Here is a 23,992-nt window from a genome sequence, read left to right as displayed (position 1 = left end):
TATTCCACACTCTGTCTTCTGTCTCAGGCAACCAGTGATCTGTTTTTAAAAAATTATGGATAACTTTTGCAAATTATACCACTTTATATGAATGGAAGCATACAATACACTTTTGTGCCTGGCTGCTTTTGCTCAAGGTAATTTTTTGAAAGGTTTTATCATTGGTTGTATGATTGTTTTGTAGTCGTTACTGTATGGTAGGTCATTGAGTAGTTGTACATTTTGTTTATGTATTTACTTGTTTATGGTCATTTTGCTTTCAGTTCTTGTGTTACAGATAAAGCTGCTATGATCATTTGGGTACAATAATTTATGTGGATATCACTTTTCCTTTTTCTTGGGTGAATATTTAGGGATGAAATTGCTAGATGAAATGGTAGGTATTATGCTTAACATTATAAGACAATGCCAACATGTTTTTGAAAGTAGCTGTGACATTTTATACTTCCAGTATTCTAGTAGTTCCAAATTCTCACTTACTCTTGATATCCTACGTCTTTTGAATTTTAGGCATTCTAGTGGTTCTAGTAGGTATGAGCTGGTATCTCATTGTGGTTTGAATTTGCATTTCCCTGATAGCTAATACTGTTGAGCAGGTTTTCATGTGGCTATAGCCAAATATATATCTTTTGTGAAATAACCTACAAATTTCTGCTCAATGTTTATAGGGTTGTTTAATTATTGAGTTGAAGGAACTTTGGCTATTTCATAGTTGCATTTTCAAAGTTTAAGTCTTTTTGTAGGTTCTTTAAAATAAGCCTGCTAAAATTATAATTGGATGGAATTGGCTTTATAGATCAATCAGGAGAAAATGGACATTGTAGCAGTAGTGTCCATTAACATGACAAACTCGATTTATTTAGGTCTTATTTCTTTGTTCTCAGCCATTTTTGTAGTTTTTAGGCCAGAGGTCTTATATATATTCCATTAAATTTATTTTCAATTATTTTAATGCTGCTTGAAATAGTATTTCCTTCTCCAATTACTTGTTACTGCATATAGAAATACAATTTTTTTTTAAGATTTTATTTATTTATTTGACAGAGACACAGCGAGAGAGGGAACACAAGCAGGGAGAGTGGGAGAGGGAGAAGCAGGCTTCCCACCTAGCAGGGAGCCTGATGTGGGGCTTGATCCCAGGACCCCTGGGATCATGACCTGAGCCGAAGGCACACGCTTAACAACTGAGCCACCCAGGTGCCCCTAGAAATACAATTCTTTTATTTAAATTAACCATTTGTCTTCTCTGTGGCCCTGATGAGTTCACCTATTAATCCTAGCAGGGTTTTTTGATATATATATATATATTTTTTTTTTTTTTTAAGAACTTCTTAGGTAGATCTCTCTATGCATAATCAGATTTTTTTCAATATATGTATTTTTGTATATGACTGTTATTTCTCTTGCCTTAATGCACTTGCTAGTACCTCTAGTAAGATGTTGAAAAGATGTGGTGAGAACTGACATCCTTGACTTGTTCCCAATCATATGGGGTAAGTAGTTATTCTCCATTAAATAGGATAGTGCTATAATTTTTCATAGATACCTTTTATCAGATTGAAAAATTCTATTCCTAGTTTGAGTTTTTGTTATGAATGAGCACTGACTTATGAAGATAGAGGCAGAGGTTCCAGAATAGCCACCCAGCAAGGAATACTACAAATCGCCAAAAGCCACCAGAAAATAGGCATGGAATGGATTCTTTCAGATCTTTAAGAACAAACCAGTCCTGCTGACACATAGTTTTTTGGACTTCTGGCCTCTGGAACTATGAGAATAAATTTCTCTTTTAAGCCATCTACTTTGTAGTAATTTGTTATGGCAGCCCTAAGAAATTAATAGCCTTGCAATGAAAGCCAGTATTTGATTTTTCTTAACTTTCTTTAATGTTTTCTTTCTAATTTCTGCTCTGGTTATTTCAACTTTGGGTTTAATTTTCTTTTAGTTTAAGGTGGCAACTTAGATCATTGTTTACATACCTCTCATCTTTTCTAATATAACCTTTTAAAGGTATAAATTTCCCTCAAACACTATACTATCTCGTACACTTTGGCATGTTTTTATTTGAAATCTATTATAACTCACTATTTTTTTAACCATAGGCTTAGAAGCAGGGCATTTAACTTCTATTTGGGAGGTTTCTATATATGTTAAAGGTCTTAATTTCTAATCAATTCCATTTAGGTGAGATAACTAACCCTTACACAATTTTCATCTTTTGAAATTTATTGAGATTTATCTTAGGGTCATTGTATGGTTTGTTTTGATGCATTCTAAGTGAAATTGAAAATTATGTTTAACTCATATTTGTTTTATATATGAAATGTTGAATGAACTCAAGTCAATTAGGTTGATAGTATTCTGAATTTCTTTAATCAACTAGATCAGTCTGATTTAGATTTATATATTTCTCCCTTTAATTGTTAGATTTTTGTTTCGTGAATTTTAATATCTTTTCTGAATTATCTAATTTATCATGAAATAACCCTTTTAATTGTTGATAATGGTTCTTATTCTGCAGTCTATTCTTTGAGATACTCATGTAGCCAAAGCAACTTTCTTATGCTTAACATAAACACGGCATATCTTTTTTTCCATATTTCCTTTGACTTATTTGTATTTTTAACTTTCGAGTGACTCTCTTATAGACAGCACATAGTTGTCTTAGTTATTGATTCAGTCTGCCATCTCTGCCTTTTAGTTGGAGTATTCAGACCATTTGCACTTAGTGTAATTCTTGATATGGTTGGGCATTAGTATGCCCTGTGATATTTGTTTTCTTTTAGTTCCTTTTATTTCTCTACTCCTTTCCTGCCTTTTTTTTTTTCTCTACTCCTTTCCTGCCTTTTTAATTAAACTTTGTATTCCATTTTATTTCTTAGGTTCTTAGCTATACTTCTTACACTGTTTTAGTGGTTATCCTAGAAATAATATGTATTAACTATCAAAGTATATTTCAAATCAAAAAGACTAATGGCTCTAAGTATTGCTTTTCTGAGGTTATTTGTCTCTGGACAAAAATGGTCAAACTGTGTCAATTCATAGTTTTTAATAATTGGAAACCAATCAATACATATATCTTCAGCCAGAGATTCAGCCAAAACAGATAATTTAAATAGGGTAAGGGGCATTACCAAGCTCAGTATTCCTACTGACACTTTTTTGACAGTCTCAAAAGAGATAATAAAGAGGCAAGGGCTTAAAGTTAATGAAAATTTAATCAATTCCAAATCAAACGAAAAGGTGATAGACACAGAATACTCTGACTAAATTTAACCAGTTGGAATTATTTTTAAAGCCCTATTTTATTCATGCTCTCGAAATGAAGGATTTGCCTTTTAATAGGAAATCTGCACTTTCTTTTAACAGTGGAACACACTGTCCTTGACTTAGTTGTTTTCCAAAAAGTGCCTATTCATTTTTATTTCATGGTTTATTAGAATTGAGACACAACTCACCGTAAATCTATCAACAAAAGATGTATATAACTCCTTATTATAAATATTTATAATATTGTCCTATACATATTAGAGTTATCAGTTGCACTGTTTTTAAATGTCTTAAAAACATAAAACCACATCTTTAAAACCTCAAAATGAATTGTTAGAGTGGTATGTATGGCTTTATTCTAGAATAAAATGGATGCCATTTTTCTATTTATTCAATAAAAATTCATTAATTTTCACAATGTGCTATATTTTGGGGACACAGATCACAGAATCCATCTCCTTGATGGTAGGGGGTGAGATAAACAAGTCAACCACTCTGTTAAATAATAAGATCCATTTGGAGGGGACAGTGGAGTACAGAGGAAGGAAATGTAGCCACCAAGCTTTCTTAGAGGAGATGTAGCTGGAGTTAACTCCTAAAGGATGAGTATGAGCTTTCCAAGCAAATTATGGAGAGAAAGTTGTTACTGGAGATAGAGAAACCTAGTATAAGAGAAACTGGCTGGGGGAGGAAACCTGGCTCATCTAAGAAACTACAGGTGGGTTGGTAGGATTACATGATAGAGCACATTTTGGAAGAATGATGAAAGTTGAAGTCAAGAGGACCCAAATCCCTAGGGACCACACTGAGAAAACTTGGACTTCATCTTGTTAATGATGAGGAGAACTGGATGATGGTGAGCAGGAGAGATCCTATTGAATTTTGGAAAGAACTTTCTGGTAAGAGTAAGGACTCATTAAAATGGGGGTAGAACTGGAAGACCAGTTGAGAAATTTCTGCAGTGATTAAGGTGGCAAATGATAGCTTAAAGTAAAGGTCTCCAAGAGTATGAAGAGGGGAATGATGAGAGAGATTGTCCAGTTAGAATCATTATGATGAGGTAGGTGGTTGCTTCTGCCTGTTGTGGGAGAGACCCTTTCAATGCAAGTTTTAGTTAATTTGATATGTCTTTGGTTTTCTAAAAAGGTTCATTAAAACTAGGATTTTACAAATCTAAAAGTAGGAATGGCTGGGCCTATATTGTGGAATAAATATGACTTTAAAAATTCTTCCTCCATTATTTTTTTGTTTTTTTATTAGGCCTAGCTGTATGTTTCTAATTTCAATCAGTTTTACACTTAGGTATGTCTAATTCATTCCATAATTTAGGATTTGTGAAGCATAATCTTATTCATAAGTTTAATTTCTTATATTGCATCATAAATCCTCTATTTATAGAACTTCATTTTCTCTATAGAAATCATTACATTCTTTCAAGGTAATGTCACTTTCAGTAGTCTCTTTCTTTCTTCATTTTTTTTCTTTTTATTTTATTCAGAGACGGGGAGAGGTGGGGAGGGGCAGAGGGAGAGGGAGAGAGAGAATCTCAAGCAGGCTCCATGTCCAGCATGGAGCCCAATGCAGGGCTCTGTCTCACAACCCTGAGATCATGACCTGAGCCAAAATCAAGAGTTGGATGCTTAACTGACTGAACTACCCAGGCGCCCCTTTCATTAGTTTCTCTTGTTAAATTTGCATTTCTTGCCAATTGTTAAGAACATGGTGAGATGGAATGTACAAAACTCTAAGACTACACTCCAAATACACACTAGCTACTTAACCAGCCACGTATTAGAGAAATGTTATTTGCCCTCTGAGATTTGGTTTCTATATGTATTAATGGGTGTAATCTCCTCTGTTTTTCAGGATTATCAGAAAAATGAAGTAAAAATGTTTTAAGTTCATAGTACACTAACCAGCTAGTGTAGATGCTTAATTATCGTGTGTGTGTGTGTGTGTGTGTGTGTGTGTTTCCTTCTATCAGGATTTGCGTGCTGGTAATCATTTCCTCTAAGTATAGGATGGTAGCTCTCAATAAGGAAGGTACTATTTCCTAAGGGAAACTTGGATATCTGTGGGGCTTTGTGGTTGTTACAAGGTTTGGAGGCTACTATTGGCTTTAGTAATTGGGGGGCGGGGCAGAGATACTTAACATCCTGCAAGTACTAGCTGTACTTATAATTACAGGACTATCACCCAATTCTAGTCTACACGCAAACATAAGGTACTTTTTGCATAGATCTGGTATATACTGAATTTTCCAGCATGCTACTCCTAGGCATTTGTGGAATGATTTCACTCATATAGATGAAGCTTTGCTAAAATTTCTTTGCCATTTTGGGAAATGTTATTAATGATTATTCTGCCATTTAAGTTACAAAAACACACATCAAGTATTGGTCTGCCTTTGTAGCTTTCATATTTAAAATTTGGGGGGGGCTATTTTTTGTCTGATGACTTCATTATTTCTTCTAGGGAAGTTGTCTCAGGACCATTAATATAGAAAACATATTTATTAGAAAATATTATATGACTTTTAGGCCACTGAACTGATTTGAAAGTATCTTTTATAAGTAGATAATCTATGAATTGTACTTTAGGATTTTGGGTGACTTTTACTTAATTTGATGTGATGGTTTGAGAACTCCTGGCCCCGGCCATTTATTTTTTTATGTGGTCCTTAATGAGTGGTAGACCAGGTCTAGGACTTCTCTTGAAATCATGAGCTGTGTGTCAGTGATGTGCTAGAGAATACTCCTGGCTTTGGCCAGTGGTCTCCATTAGTTTCTTAACCTCAAGAAGAGTGACCTGATTGCTGCCAACCTGGTGGGATTGACCCTAACATCTGTGACTCTGGGAAGACCTAAGGAAAAAAGTCGTATAAATGAGCTACTTTTCAAGCATTCAAGCTGTCTCATTATTTCATTATTGCCCTTTGGCTACCTGCATTTCTGTTCCAGCTTCCTCTGAAAGTGGGAATTTAATTTGTTCACTTTTACACAACTACCTTGTAAGTTAAAATAACTTGCATTAAGTCATTTCAAGTCTCCTTAATTTCCTATGAGAATAAGTATGACTTTTTCAATTTTGATGAGTAATATGAGACACAGCTTACAGCCAGTAAATTCTACAGCAATATTCCTACCTCCTTTGATTTATATTTTAGTTTTTTAGTAATACATTCTCGCAACCTGTATGACACTTTCATTACTGTCTACAAGCTTGGGGTTAAAGATGAAGCTTACATGCTATATGGTGCCTTTGGAAAACAATGTGTATACTTCCTCAATTTTATGCTCATTTTCAAAATTATTATAGATTTCAGAAGGTTTTGAATGTTTTCTTCCCCCTGACAAGAATATACATGTAAATGAAATAGCTGTGTTTTTTTTGCAAGATACTTATTAGTGACACATTGAAAAATTGAATTATTTAGAGGATTTTGCAGCAATTTTCCCAACTCAGTATTGGAGTAGAATTATTTTCAAGTGAGCTCTCTGTTGAAGTGTATATGTATATATAATTTTTTTTCCTCCAAAGAACAGGAGGAAAGCAATGGGAGATAGATTGTGAGTTCCATTTATTTACTATCATGTTTAAAACTTGAACAATATTTGAAGAGAAAAAACTTGGAGAAAGATATAATTGGTTAGGATAGAATGTGGGTGCGTGTGTGCGTAACAGATGAAGTAAGAGTTACAGAAACATAAAGTCACTAGAAATTGTTGGAAACTCTGAGAAAGGCAAGGAAAATTGAATTTCCTTAAATTGCTATTTGACGGATTCTATTTTCAGTTTTATCCATACTTTGCTGGCATAGGCATAATCTTCAAATGGTTTTTATCTTTTTCTTATATATTTTATAACTCATTGATATATTCAGCATCGTAACATCTCTCCAGTGGCATCTTTTTATGTCAGGGGAAGAGTGCTGTAAATGATGTGATTGTGATCACTGATTGGCAGTAAAGCATCTGAAAATTACCAGTTTATACTGCTAAGAAGTGTTACTTATAAATATGGGCCTGATGTTGGTCTTCTTGGGATGTTTTCTGGCATGAGGCAGATTTCCTGCCTTGTCCTACACCTTTTCAGAGCTCCTCACATGACCAAGTCTCTAGTAATCTGAGAAGAAGAACTGGGGAAGGGGCTTCCAATATAAATCAGGGCATGTGGGCCGGATGAAGATTTAATATGTATCCAAAACCCTTTTTCCCTCTCTCTCTCTGAGCTTAAAAGCTTAGTGTGTGCATGTAGATACTTTAGAATAAAGTGAAAGCTTTCCTCAATCTAGTATTTATGCAATTTTCCCTTTCAATTTTCAGAACTCCTGTGAATTATAATATTAGCTCACATGTTGCCTAAGAAGTAAACCTCAGACTCAGAAGCTGCCCCCCAATCCACCCTCCAATAACAATTGTCCCTTTGCATGACTTCTGTGTTATTAGCATAATTGTCCCAATCAGAAGTCGCTTTTGGGTGACATCTTCTTATATAATTTATGCTTGCTGAGAAGCAATTTGTCTCTCTCAGATTGATGACTTATTGAAATTTCAACTTTCAAAATAATGCTTAAATATCCCCTTGAAAGAACCTTAAGTGCTCCAGGTACTACAGAAACTCACTAAGAAGTGATTCTTAGTATCAAACCAGGAAAATGCCCTAAATGACTTCATGACTCCTGGACTCCCAAAAGTCAACATTGTGATGAGTGGGGATAATTAAAGTTTATAGGCACTGGGGAAAAAAGGTAAAAGGTTAAGGGGGTGGGGGAACAAGAATAGATGTTTTCATGAGCAGCTATGGGATATACGTGCATTTGATACAGAGTATGCTTGGGCTTTGGTCATTCTTTCTGTAGTCCTCAGGAGGGAGAGGAGGCCAGGTCCACCAAGTGTCACTCTGTTCCCAGACATCAACTGATCACTGACAAATGCAAGAGATTGAAGAACTTATTATCTAGATTCTTTCTCAATATTTATTTAGGCTTTTGTGTCATGTTTGGCCTTACAGGAATATTTTTAGGAGTGGGGAATCCTGGTGATAAGAGCAAGAACACTTTTTCCTCTACTATCCATCCCTTTTTCAGACTCTAGGAAATGTTTCCATCTCTTACATCTCAGTAATCCTTCCCTTTCTTTCCCAGACACCCGGCTTAACCTCTTTACTGAGCTTAGACCCTTCAGCAGATTCTAGCAGCTTCTCCCTGCCTTGCAAAATCTGAGTGTTGCAACAAGCCTGGCTATCTGCTTAGAACATGTGTGTTTTACTGTGCAAAGAGAGGTGGGCTTGTGTGTGTGTTGTCATGGGTTAGGAGAAGACAAAAGAACTATAGATAGAATAGTCTCAAATATCTCAGATTACATGAAAAAATGCTCAATATCACTCAGCATCAAGGAAATACAAATCAAAACCACAATGAGATACCACCTCCCACCCGTCAGAATGCTAAAATGAACAACTCAGGAAACAACAGATGTTGGCGAGGATGCAGAGAAAGGGGAACCCTCTTACATTGTTGGTGGGAATGCAAGCTGGTACAGCCACTCTGGAAAACAGTATGGAGCTTCCTCAAAAAGTTAAAAATAGAGCTACCCTACAACGCAGCAATTACATGACTAAGTATTTATCCAAGGGATACAAATAGAGTAATTTGAAGGGGCACATGCACCCCAGTGTTTATAGCAGCAATGTCTACAATAGCCACAATATAGAAAGAGCCTAGAAGTCTAACAGAGGAAAGAATAAAGATGTGGTGTGTGTGGTGTGTGTACACACACACACAAACATAGACACACACACAATGGAATAGTATTCGGTCATCAAAAATAATGAAATCTTGCCATTTGCAATAATGTGGATAGAACTAGAGGCTATTACGTGAAGCAAAATAATTTAGTCGAAGACAAATACCATATTATTTCACTCATGTGGAATTTAAGAAACAAAACAGATGAACATAGGGGAAGGGAAAGAAAAAATAAAGATGAAAATTGAGAGGGAGGCAAATCATAAAGAGACCCTTAACTATAAGGGAACAAGCTGAGGGTTGCTGGAGGGGAGGTCGATGGGGGGATGGGGTGATTGGATCATGGGCATTAAGGAGGGCACTTGATGTAATGAGCACTGGGTGTTATATGCAACTGATGAATCACTAAATTCTACCACTGAAACTAATATGCTATATGTTAACTACATTGAATTTAAATAAAAAATTCCTATCAACAGGATTCATTTTATCATCACTAATGCAGATATCAGTGGACCTCTTGGTCCCTTTATCAGAGATTACAATTGTTAGAGGCCTGGCATCATTTGGGCTTTTCTAAGGAGGCAGGAGGGGGTAGGTAAATTAGGACTGTAGTATCCCTTAGGAAAGGAAAGATTCAATTTCAGCAAAAATCATGTGAATGTGATATTTTTAAGTCACCAAACAGCAGATATAAAGAACCTTACAACAGCAATCACATTTTCACTAATAAAAGCACTTAGAGACAGCAGGTAAACCCATACAGGTGGTCTGGATTTTGCACATTAGCTAAAAGTTTGGTGTGCTAGGACTTTCACAAGCCAAACAAAAGAAAACAGTCAATAGATGTGCTTCTTAGTGTTTAGACCATTCTATAGTCACTGTATTCCTTACCAAACTTTTTATTTTACTTTATTTACTTATTTAAAAAACATACTGTGATTTTGTTCATGGGGATTCAACTGCCTGATTTCCAAAAAAGCATAAGGATTGTGATTACAAAGCAAGACTGCAGGGTGGAATGGGGGTGAGTTATAGGAGAAAGAAGATGCTATTTGTTCTCAGTAAAAGGTAACCATTGAATTGGCAGTTGAGAGTGTTATAAATAGAATGTTTCTAATTGAAGAAAATAGGGTTGAGCTGACTGGAATGATCATTTGGCTACCAAGGTACAGGGAACTTGACAGAGTATATTCTTTGCCATATCCATGGCCTGTTTCAGAAGTCACAGCTATGTGGTTCTAATCTGCCACTTTGGATCAGGTAAAGTTTCCCATAAAATGTCTTCAGTATTATCAATGTCTTATAGAACAGCACCGTAATCAGCTAAGGATAAGACAGCAGTGTTGGGTGATCAATTGGCCGCAGAAGGCTGAAACAGGTATTCAGGATGTGATCAGTTCCAGACACTGTGTTCTTGGATCATTGCTTCAGCTCTGTTCAGCTTCCACATGGCCTGCAAATAACATAGACCGATCATTCCAAATGCTCAGTCTTGCATGCAGGCTGATACTGCTATCACAGCAAGAACTGATTTCTTAAGAACATCTGCCTCTGCAGGGGCCTCAGCCACCAGCGCAGGAAAAGTAGCCATTCTAATCTCTGTCGTTTTGCTTTTCACGGTTTTGTGGAATGAACCAGAAGTCAAAACATGAGACCTTACTGGTAATAAATTAAGTTTCCACTTTAATGTCTGACAGCGTTAGAATCTAAAATGGAACCTAAAAATTAGACTATTACCAATGCCTGTATGTGTGATCTCATTCTCCTGCTTCTGAATCTGTTTCTCACTCTTGTTTGCTAATGCACTTTTATTGTAAAATAGAGCACACATCAGAAACTCAAAAATGGATAGCTCCGTTATTTCAAAACAAAGCCTAGATAATAGTCACCTAAGTCAGGAAAGCATAGGTCTTGGTCCCCCAGAAGGCTCTTTTGTGCCCCTTTGAAGTCTTTTTTTTTTTTCTCTGCATAGATAACCTTTACTTGTCAATAATTGTCACCACTATCTTTTTACTTATTTACTCACCTAAAAACACATCCCTAGATGCTAAAATTGGGTTTTATTTACTTTTGAACTTTATTTAAATAGAACCATATCATATGTGGTATTTTATTTGGTGCTTTTTTTTTTTTATGTTCAGTGGGCCAACATATAGTACATCATTGGTTTTTGATGTAGTGTTCAACGATTCATTAGTTACATATAACATCCGGTGGTCATCACAACACGTGCCCTCCTTAATACCCATCCCCTGGTCACCCCATCCTCCCACCTCCCTCCCTTTTGTAACCCTCAGTTTGTTTCCTGGAGTCCAGAGTCTGTCATGGTTGTCTCCCTCTCTGATTGGCTTCTTTTGGATTCATCATTTTTTTGTGAAATTCACATTTCACTAGTCATTCTTCATTTTCATTGAGATTCAGTACTCCATTATATGACTCTCAATCCAGCTGTCTAATGTTAATAGAACTCTAAATGGCTAATTGTTTCCAGTTTGGAGCTTGTATTAGAGTTTTCCAGAGAAACGAAACCAATAGGGTGTTGATGTATGTATTCACACTTATATATAGGAGACATTTTAAGGAATCAGTCCCTGTGATTGTGGTGGCTCATAAGGCCAAAATCCGCAGGGGAGACCAGCAAGCTAGAGATGCAGGGAAGAGTTGATGTTGTGGTCTTGAAGCTAAATGTGGTTTAGAGGCAGAATTACTTCCTCAGTTTTTTCTCTTAAGGCCTTCAGCTGCTGGGTAAGGCCCACTCATACTGTGGAGGGTAATCTACTTAAAGTCTGATTTAAATGTTAACCACATTTTAAATACCTTCATAACAACATCTAGACTGGTGTTTGACCAAAGATTGTTTACCCGGCCTAACCAAGCTAATACATGAAATTAACCATAACAGAGCTACTGGGGAAAATGCTGGTAGGTTTTTTATTGTACATGTGTCTTGATGAACATACTTTTTTCATGAAAAGTACAGAAGAATGACACTGAATGTCAAACTTTCTTCCAAAGTTAAAATACCAGCTGATCTCCAGCACTGCATTAGGGCTTGTTGCTCTATATTCTTTTGTTATGTACCTGTTCACATTCCTTAGCTCTTCTTTGAGCGGTTGTCTCTGATTTGCTTTTTGTCTTTAAACATGTCAGATACAAGTCTTACCAGTTATATATGTTGCAAGTAAGTTTTCTATCACACTTTGATTTGCCCCTAAATTTCTTAATGGTATTTTTGATGAATAGAGTTTAACTTAAACATAGGCAAACTTATCTGTTTTTTAATGGTTAGTGCTTTCTTATTCAGATTAAGAATTCGACAGTGGTTATGTTTGTATTATGTATCATGCATTTGGTATTCTAGTATATATTAAATATACATATAACTTTTATTATGTTAGTCACCATACAGTACTTCATTAGATTTTGATGTAGTGTTCCATGATTCATTGTTTGCATATTACACCAGTGCTCCTTGCAATACATGCCCTCCTTAATACCCATCACCTGGCTAACCCATTTCCCCACCCCCCTCCTCTCTAAAACCCTGTTTCCCGGAGTCCATAGTCTCTCATGGTTCGTCTCCCCCTCCGATTTCCCCCCCTTCATTTTTCCCTTCCTTCTCCTAATGTCCTCCATGCTATTCCTTATGTTCCACATATAAGTGAAACCATATGATAATTGTCTTTTTCTGCTTGACTTATTTCACTTAGCATAATCCCCTCCAGTTCCATCCATGTTGATGCAAATGGTGGGTATTCATCCTTTCTGATGTAATACTCCATTGTATATATGGACCACCTCTTCTTTATCCATTCATCTGTTGAAGGGCATCTCGGCTCTTTCCACAGTTTGGCTCTTGTGGACATTGCTGCTATGAACATTGGGTTGCATGTGCCCCTTCTTTTCACTACATCTGTGTCTTTTGGGTGAATACCCAGTAGTGAGTGCAATTGCTGGGTCATAGGGTACCTCTATTTTTAACTTTTTGAGGAACTCCATCCTGTTTTCCAAAATGGCTGTACCAACTTACATTCCCACCAACAGTGTAGGAAGGTTCTCCTTTCTCCACATCCTTTCCAACATTTGTTGTTTCCTGCCTTGTTAATTTTTGCCATTCTAACTGGTGTAAGGTGGTATCTCAATGTGGTTTTGATTTGAATTTCCCTGATGGCTAGTGAGGATGAACATTCTTTTACACCATAGACAAAGATAAACTCTAAGTGGATGAAAGACCTCAGTGTGAGACAGGAATCCATCAAAATCCTAGAGGAGAACATAGGCAGTAACTTCTTCGCCATTGGCCACAGCAACTTCTTTCAAGACACGTCTCCAAAGGCAACGGGAAAAAAGCGAAAATGAACTATTGGGACTTCATCAAGATAAAAAGCTTCTGCACAGCAAAGGAAACAGTCAAAACAAAGAGGCAACCCATGGAATAGGAGAAGATATTTGTAAATGACACTACAGATAAAGGGCTGGTATCCAAGATCTATAAAGAACTTCCCCAACTCAACACCCAAAAAACAAATAATCAAGTCAAAAATTGGGCAGAAGACATGAACAGACACTTCTCCAAAGAAGACATACGAATGGCTAATAGACACATGAAAAATATATATAACCTTTAAGGGCTGTATTTCTTTGATTGACTTTCACATTTAGATCTGAATCCACTTGCAACTGATTTCATGTGTGATGTGAAATAGAGGTCCATCTTTGTCTCCCCTGTGTGGATATCCATTTATCACAGAATAATTTTTTATAAGCCTGTTCTTTCACCAACTATGTCCGATGCCATGGTTTTCTTATATATCCACATATGCATGGGTCTTTATTAAGTTTTTATTCTGTTCATCTAGTTCTGTTCTTTTACCAATACCATGCTATCTTAATTATTGTGCTTTATAAAAAATTTGTAGTTTTTGTTTAAAATGTGAGATAGGAATTTAATTTCCTTTTCCCATGTGGCTAATCAATTGTGTAAGGACTATTTTTGAATAATCAAAACGTCTGCAGTAACCTGAAATATCAACTTTGTAATACAAGTGTTTAAAGAAGATATAATAATTTGTGTATTTGATTGGTCAGTGTTTACTAGCATTCCTAATATAGAAATTACTATAGTTTAAGAATGTAGATCTAATATCTGGTACAGCAAGACTGTATTCTAATTCAATAATTTTCTTAGGTCTTTTACTTCTATATAAATTTTTGTATCATTTACATAGATTTCCCCCAAGAAAACATATTAGGACTTTGCTTATAATTACATTAGATATGTAAATAATACAGACTTGACATCTTTCTGATATTGTCTTCATACTGATGAACATGGTATACTACATCTTTAAGTGTTCTTTTATGTTACCTCAATGTATGTACCTCAATGGGGGTGTACCTCAATGTATGTATGTATATTAGTCTTTTTTAAAATTTATAGTTTCTTTAAAACATTCTTAATATCCTATGTTTCACTAGATTTATTCCTAGACACGTTTCATAATTTTCTTTACCTTGGTGATGATGTTTTCTCTTTGCTAAAACATTTTGGTATTAGTGTTATGTGAAGTTCTGTTGTTAATATCATTAATTTCTCAATTTGTAGTTCTTGGGCAGATTTTTGTCATTTGCAATCATATTTTTCCCTTTGCAGTACTTATCTTGTTGGCTTTCAATTTTTCCATTTTTAATATTTCATATGTTGAATTTTATACTTTTTAATAAACACCATAAGGCTGAATTGTTTTCTTCCCCCAGCCAGTCTGACATTAGCTCTCTTTTATTGGCCAGTCCTGTCATTTGAAGTTCAAAAACCTAATATTGATAAATATAAAAGTTTTTTTTTCCTTTGTGCTATATTTCTATTTTCCAAATTGAATAATAGAAATAAGGGCAAAAAGAAATATGAGAAAACATGAGAAAATAAACTTAAGTCCTACATCAAGAATTATGTGTATGTGTCTTACCTGCTAGGTGGAAGTTGCTAAGGGATGGAAAAACTACTGTTGACCCCTCTGTAATACTTGACACTCCCTTCCACTGTGCCAATTGGTATTGGACTTTGCACATGCTTATGACTGGTGCTTACTGAATAATTATATTTGAACACTTCATCTTATTCCTTAGTTGTCTGTCTTTCAGGACTAGCTAGACTTTTTTTTTTCCCCCACTTGCTGAAAATTGCTTATTTTTAGTTATGTCTTAACCTGTTGCTAACAATTACCTGAAATAAGTATCTTCAGTTTTAAGACTTTCTCCCTGCTTGTGTTAGGTTTCTGCTCATCTTGCAATGTTTTTCTTTCTCTCCTGAGGATTCTTTTTGTCTTTTCGCTTTGACTCTTTTAATTCCTTCCCTCCCCCATCCACTCAATTTCTTTACTATCAAAACCATTTCCATTAAAAAATTAGTACATAGAAAACATGAAAAATATAAAACTTAAAAGTAACAACTTCAAGTTGTTGGTTGGGCAAGGTGATGAACTCTTGGTTACAGATTTTTGGATCATCTAACTATATGTACTAATTCTGTCATAGACCAAGAGCCATCTGCAATGGCCATAAGGTCTATTTTTTGAACTATTATACCCTGTGGAATTTCTTGCAAGTCAGCATCTGCATATGTGGCTTGATGGTTCATGAAAAGTGGGAATATAGTGAGGTAAATGAACAAATAATGGATGTGCAGAATATTACTTATACTTTGAGGTTCAGTGGGGATCTTAGCACATTCTTCATGAAACATCAAAGTTTGATATCTGTGCCTTGTTTCATGACTTGGTACCACCTTAACTTTAGAATTCTAAGTGAATTGCAATTCTTTGTGTTTGTTCTCAAAAATAACTCACACATGAATAAGCTAGAGTGATGTTAAGTCATAAATTAGGTGAATTTAAGAAATCAAAATTCCTTGATCAGAGAATAAAAGAATACCTAACATCTTGAGCACTTACTGTGTTCTAGGTACTGTTCCAAGTATTTTGTATATAGTAACTTATTTAAACTTTACTACCAAACCAAAAGATAAGTATCTTATGTTCTGGAGGCATTTAATTGATTTTTTTTCCTGAGGTCACACAACTCTCACAACTAGTTATTCATTTGAATCCATCCAATTTGGCTCCAAAATCTAGTATCTTATTCGTTACATTCTGCTTCTTCAGAGTAAATAGTAATGGACTTCCCAAGGAATCAAAGTTCTGTTTTCTAGTCCAAAGAACATTTTTGATCTATAAAGAATAGATTAGTAGATATTTTCTGCTAACTGGTATGTGTATGTGTGTTTTACAAGATCTCAAAATTGGCTTCAGTAATCATTTGGATGGTCAACTAGTGTATTCTTTTTGATTGCTTTATGTGCCAGGTGCAGTGATTTAGAGCAGGGTTTGTTCTGATTTCATTTTTCCACCAATATTAGACTCTTGTTGGAGCCCTAAACTTTGTGTTTATGGCTCACCAACAGTATTTTATGGAGTTAGAAGAGCTGGATCTTGCCTCCATTTCATGGAGGTAAAAGTAACATGACTTTCTGTGCTCCACTCTGATTAGTTTAATCCTATGGAGCTTTAAAAAATTGTGTTTTTTGTTTTGTTTTGTTTTTTTAAGATTTTATTTGACAGAGACACAGCAAGAGGAGAAACACAAGCAAGGGTAGTGAGAGAGGGAGAAGGAGGCTTCCCGCTGAGCAGGGAGCCAGATGTGGGGTTGGAGCTCGATCCCAGCACCCTGGGATCATGACCTGAGCCGAAGGCAGACGCTTAACAACTGAGCCACCCAAGCACCCCCCAAAATTTGGTTTTTGATATCCTCATAACCAAAGACATTTTGAGATGTGCAATGTAACAGGAATGGTGTGGCACCTAATTAATGAGTTTACTACATGGAATAGGATATTGGTTAAACAACAGACTATAAAACTATAGCTTCCTGGGTTTGTATTCCAGCACTATTCTAAGTATATGACCTTAAGTAGTTTATATAAAATTTCTGTGCCTCTGTTTTCCCTTTTATAAAATATGAACAATACTACTAACTTTAAATATATCTTAGGGCTGTTACAAGAATTAAGTGAGCTAAAAAATATTCTACCACAGAATAAATGCCATATAAGTGATAACTTGTATTATAATCTATCATTTTCTCAAGTTAAAACAATTTAGCTCTTACTGAAATATATGCATACAAATAACATATAAACTGTAATAGTTACTATAAATGAAAAGTCATTGTATTATAGAAGATCTAACAAGAAAACTTGAACAAGGTGAGAGACACAAGTGAGAGGTCAAGGATGTGATAATCAAAATAAGAATGATGGATTACTAGATGATATTCTGAGTGGAAGGAATGGCACTAGCGAAGATCCCATGAAGAAGGAAGCATGGCCTATTCAGAGTGGAAAGAAACCCAGCGTAGCTTGAATTTAAGAGGGAAAAGGAAATAGAAATAATTGAGAGTTAATCAGATAGTGCATTCCAGGTAGAGTGTCCTATAAATGTGGTCTTTATTTTAATAACAAGGTCTATCCATGAAGTAAGTGGCAGAATTCATCCTAAAAGGATTATTCTGGCCAGGAATTTGTTACTATTTCCCAATCATGTGTGGCCAATTCACACAAATCAAATCACTGCATTTTCTCTAATGGCTTCAGGTTTCTTCATTCTTCCCTGTAGACTGAATTGTGTCCCCTCCCCCAGATTTATATATTGAAGCCCTAGCTCTTAGTACCTTAAAATGGGATTGTATTTGAAGAAAGAAACTCCAAAGAGCTAATTTTTTAAATGTTGCTAAGCATTAGGGTGGGCCCTAATCTAATTTAACTGGTGTCATTATAAGAGGCAATTAGAACCTATAAAGACAACAGGGATGTAAGCATACAAGGGAAGGGCCACTGAAGACACAGAATGGCTGTGTGCAAGGCCTCAGAAGAAACCAAACCTGATCTTGGACTTCAGTCCCCAGAACTGTGAGAAAACAAATCTCACAGTCTGGTATTTTGGTAGGGCAGCCCTGGTAGACTCCTACTTTTCCGTCCCTCTTTTTTCTATTTTTAAAATTTTAATCTCCATTTGTAAGATTGTGGACTTATCGACCATTTAATATTGCAAAGGTGAATTATTTGAGGCCACTCTAACATGCCATTTCCTGGAGGTGGTTGACTGCAACTAAAACAAATTCAGTTAGGGGGACAAACATGAGCCTGGGATCAAGTTTTGTGGTTCTCATTCCCACAAAGCTCCTGTTGGAGCCATGGGAGGCAGGCCTGACTAATAGTTGTACCATCCACAGCCCTGCAGTTGGTGCATTGGGATGGTTCGAATAATTCCTAGCATGTCTCCTTCAATAATTAATGCTTCAGTTGTTTTAAATGTTTCAATACAAAAAAAAAAAAAAGCTCACATGCAGTGTCGGATGTCCAAATCATAACACAAAATAGATGTGTTGCAGTAATTTACATGAAATTAATTCTATCCCAGAGTTCTGGTAAAAAATTAGAAGTCATTTAAAGGCTGAGCTCTGGTGGTTATGTGTCACTAGACTCCCTCTGTGGAACCATTTCCTTGTAAATCTTTGTAGTCCATTTATATTCTGTACGCATTTGGTCTCTCGATGGCTCCAATGGTTCTTAATTGCATTTCCATAGGCTGTCCCAGTGGTAGGTTTCTTTCAACTAACAACTAGTAGGGCTATGCCTTCGTGGCAAAAAACTAGTCTCGATTTAATTATTAATAACAATAGCACTGTCTTTCTAACTTTCAAGAAAAAATGAAAGCACATCACTTGACTAACAGATCATTCTAGTAAATAAAGTATAGTTTTGTTCAAGTTTGTTGTCTTTTAAATTCAGTTCTTATTTATGTATTTTTAGCCTTAGGTGTCCAGTGTTGAGTTAATCACGCTCTTCAATTCCTGGAGATTAGTATTGGTCAGGCACAGAACCTCTGCATTTTGTTTAATTATTCTTTATTCCCATTTGTCATTTTCCTTTCTCTTCCCTCTCAGACAATGTTCCAAACATGATTTTTAAGATTTTGTTTCAGCTTTATTGAGATACAACTGACCTGCAATACTAAGTTTAATGTATACAGTGTTGTGATTTTATATACAAACATACAGCAAGGTTAGTTAACACATTTGTCACCTCATATAATTTTTTTGTGTGGTGAGAACTTTTAAAATCTGCTCAACTTTCAATACACCATATAGTACTGTCAATTGTAGTTGCTATGCTGTACGTTATATCCCTAGAATTTATTCATCTAACAACTGGAAGTTTGTATCTTTGACAGCCTGTACCCACTTCTCCCATCCATTATCCCCGGTAACTGCCACTCTGTTTTTCTATTGTATTTGTTTTGGTTCTCATAAAACTTGTACACATATTGTTGATTTGCACAATTGCTATGTACTCCATATGGTCTGTTTTTTTCAGTAGTAAGTTTCTTAGGATAGTATCTTTCTAAAAAAAAAAGTTTATAAGTCCTAATTTAAAAAAAAAAAACAAACACAAAATCTCAGTGGCGTATTATGCTCATTCCTTATCTACTCTTAGACCTCCAATTAAGCAAGTAATGCTACACCTATAAATGGATATGCAATTCTAATATGCCTATAGCTCAAGAATGCACTACATATGGAATGCGAGATCTCCAGGCCCATTGGAATATTCACTAGGAAAGGGAGGCATATTTCTGAATAAGACTGAAAATGTGATTGGAAAAAAACAACAACAAAGGATGACACAGGCCAGACAAAATAAAATTTCCTCTCTTAAGCAGCTGAAAGGACGTGGCCATGCTTGTCCTTCTAGTACGGAGTAGCTTAGGTAAGCATCAGCTAAGGTTCAATCCATGGCTTCACAGAAGACTGTAACCTGGGAGGAGGGGCCAGTTTCTACAGAAAAGGGGATATGGGTATCAGGTTAATAGAAATTACAACACCTGGTGCTTCTAGTATTCGAAAAATGCAGGGAAATGGGAAGCTAAACACAGAAGCCGAAAAGATTTGAGATACACTATCTGCATAGGGAAAAAGGTCAGTGGTAAAGGTGAGGGGGATTTGGTTCTTCTGATTAAAACTGCCCATACATCTGTATATTTATATGAAATCTGTCCAATAGTGATATGAGCATTATATATTTATGTAATTAAAACTATTAATATAACTTAGTGATAAGAGTGCTTGTCCTGATTTTAGGTATTCTAAGAAGAACTAGAAGAGAAAGTAGAGAAATTCCAAGTAATAATTCCCTGTATGGATTACCTGGGGGAATTAATAAGTATCCAAATGCTTGATAGAGTCCTAGATAAGTAGGCAAGTTCTGTTTGTGGTACAGTGTGCTTGACAAGAGCAGGGGCCAGCAAACTACAATTGTGGGTCAAACTTGGCCTGCCGCCTATTTCTGTAAATGACCTTTTTTTTTTTTTGGAATACAGCAATATTCATTTGTTTACATATGATCTACAGCTGCTTTTGTGACTAAGCTGCAGAGGCTGAGCAGTTGTAACTGACCATTTGGCTCTCAAACCCAAAATACTTCTTATGGGGCTGTTTACAAATTTGACCACCCTTTGACTAGGTAATACTAACACGTCAAGTTTCTAAGGGGAGCATAGACCACTGTGAAGATGCGTAGATAGAGATAAAATTTCGAAGGTGGTAAAGCTTAGCTTTTAGCATCATACTGAGGCTGAGTATTTAAAAGCCAGAGAAAATAAAAGTAGACTGACAATGATCTTGGGAATGAAAAGAAAAATATCAGAGGTCTTTAGAATAGAAATCATCTAAAGACAATGAGCAAAGTTGAATCCCATGAATTTCATACTTGGTTTGCTAGTCCTTCTTAGTCTTAATTCAGTTATTGAAATGATGGAGGACATAAATGAGTCTATAGGCACTTTGTTCCTGAGTACACCTTCATAATCTTAGCTGATTGAAATAAAGGCACACAAAGTTGATGTACAGATAGGTTTATTAGCTAGAAGAAAGTTGCCAATGAGCAAGGTTCACTTCACATTCACTTTGAATTTGTATGTGCTATATGCTCTAGTAAGTTATTTACAAAAGGGGAATGACACGGTTCCTTCTAGTGAAAGGGGGAATGCTCAGCTTGGGGTGGGGGTTTGGTCTGAGAGTCTTCTGGAAAGACCTTAATATTTTCAGCAGAAAGCTATTATTATTTTTTTTTTAAATCTGAGACTGTTTGTGGATGTTCTTGAGTTTGCAAAGTTCCTTTGACCAAAACCTCTAGGTCAAAATCTTAGCCCATTTCAAACATGGACTGCTTTTCAGTTTGAGGTCATATTAAGAGAAGTTTACAGGACTCCAAGTATATGAAGTTGAACAAGCCTGAATGTAAGTGTATCGATAGCACATATTAAATGCTCTTATGTGGCTGAGATTTTGAGCATAACTAAGAACACTGATAAGTACTTCTACATTGATTTCAGTTAAGGACACAACTTCTTAAAAATTATCCCTTAAAGTGAAATTGAGCCTTAATTAGATGTCAAGTGTCAAATGTAAACTTTTACATTGCCATAATTGTTTTTCAATATTATACACTGGCATTTTATAAAGGAGGGAGAGTATAAATGAATGAAGAATACTTTGAGAAGAAATCCAAGTGAATATTACATGATTGCAAGTGTATGTTCTATGTAACCTAACTTTGGAAATGACTTCAATGTTAAAGGCAGAAAAAATAAATGTCCTGAAAAGGCCTCCAAACTAACAAGAAACCTCACTGGCAGATTTTAATGGCAACTTTGCAGTTCGGCAAAACTGTAAGCCATGTTAAACTTCTTGTTGAAAGGTTTACAATAACATTATGTGGTAGTCTAGAAAAATTTCTAGTCCGTATTGAGCTTAAATTGATGGCCATGTGGCAGTTTAGAATCTTGAGTTTATACCATCAACTAGAAATATGTATAATGCTATCCTTTGAATAAAGGAAGTACTACTTACAAATTATTGAAAATCTTTCAAATATTTAAATACAATAATCATAAATATTTTATAAACTTGTTTAATTGCGAGAACCAATTAGAACTAGAGGGATGAATGTCTCCTGGTTTTTTTGTTTTGTTTTGTTTTGTTTTGAAATTGGTGCTGGGTATAAAGAATACTAGACACATGAAATTGGGTCAGTATCATGGAAAAAGGAAGCTTTTTCAGTCATCATTGCTGTAGTTCAGTACTCAGGAAGCTGTACTTGGCAATGAGAACTAGATTTACTAAATTTAAACTATTAACCTTAAAAATAAAACTCTCAGGTATTTGAAAATGGGTTTATTTGACCAAAAATAGTTTATTCAGGAATAGTGGGGACTTGCAATTCAGGATAAGAAATCTATGGCAAAACCATAGGCAAGTCCAGAAATCAAAGGAGAGGACCATTCTTTTACAGAGGAAAGGGATGGGGGGTGGAGCTGTTCCATTGGAGTAAACTAGGAGTTGAAAGTACCTTTTGTTGGCTGAATTGTGACCATCTCATTGCTTGGACTGTTTTCTGTAGAGGAGACATTGTTTCTTCCTCCTGCTGGGGTAGTAAAGTATAGACTTCTTCCTGTTGGGAACGTAAGGTATGACCCTGCCTGTTGGGGTCTGTAATTAACAACAGGGGGTGGGGCCTGAGAGCGCCCCCTTCTGGCCTCCTGACCCCATTTCCCTTTCTTCAATTTCACAAAAGCTAATAAAACCTAGGCTTCAGTGCTACTCAGATTAGATTGATACTTAACATCCCCATGGATATAATCATTCATGTTCTAGCACCCGGGGCAGCATAGCAGGAAGGACTACACTCTGACACTTGGCAATACTTGGAACATAGGAAGCGGAGTCAACAGTCATACTGAATTTCAGGAGTGATGTATTTTTTTCCATTAGCAATTTTAAATCTTCAAACTGAGACCATTCTTTATCCAGAAACAATACTGTTGTGTGCGTCTCCTTTACTGTTCATTAACATCTCATGAACCTCAGTAACAGTAACGGGCAGCCGTTTTCGGTCAGAACTGAATAGCTATGTTCATTTATGCAGTGCTAACTCCTGTGCTCACAGGCCACGTTGAGCACCAGGGAGTAGTCAGATAATCCTATTCTAGCGAATCTACTCCTCCCCGCCCCCGCCCCCCCCCCCCCCCCCCCCATTTCTTTTTGTGCTCTCCTAAGGCTGCTTCAGAAACAGTCACCAAAGACCTCTTTTGGTTGATATGGTATGGAATGCATTTTCAACATCTTCATTTCCTAGTTATCAGGGACTGTTGATAACGCCTTCCTATTTTCGTTTTATTAATAATCTCCCTAGATGGGCAAAAAGCCTTCATGAGAGCTTTTCTGAAGACAAACTGTAAAGTTCATAATAGAATCTATAGTGATGGCTTGAATTGTTTTCCCTATATGTGGACATATTGGCCCTTATGGTTTATGGAATCAGACAGGGGCTTGATTCCTAGACAGAGCTTTAATTATGCTATCTCAGGCCAAGATACTGAGCTTTTCCAGGTCTCTCTTCTCATTTATAAAACACGAGTAGTGTGAGGTTTAAATAAGGTAATATGCATGCAACATGAACATGAAAGGGAGTGTTTTAGAAGTAGGAGCCTGGAGGACCAGAGAGGAAAATACCATTTCTGATTTTGAAAGCTGGGAAAGATTTCCTAGTAATGATGTAGAAGAAGCATAGACATCAAAACTTAGCAGACTCACCTTTTTAAAATAGAATTACAAATGTACATAGATGAGTGATCCAATTCAGAGAACACAAAATTGAGCACTTCTTAAAGGAGAGCCAGGCATTGTGGGAAGAGCTAAAAGCAGAAAAAGCAAATTCAGAATTGCCCACAAAACACTGGAATAGCTGAAGCAAGGCATACATTAGAAACTCAAGGACTCTGGGATAAGAAGACCATCAATGATAAGGACACCTACAAGACTAATGTTCTGTGTGATTCCGTGTCCACAGCAAATTAT

The sequence above is a fragment of the Neomonachus schauinslandi genome, chromosome 9 (genome assembly GCF_002201575.2).
Source record: "Neomonachus schauinslandi chromosome 9, ASM220157v2, whole genome shotgun sequence".
NCBI lineage: Eukaryota > Metazoa > Chordata > Mammalia > Carnivora > Phocidae > Neomonachus > Neomonachus schauinslandi.
The sequence above is the reverse complement of the archived record's forward strand: the minus strand, read 5'-3'. Positions refer to the sequence as shown.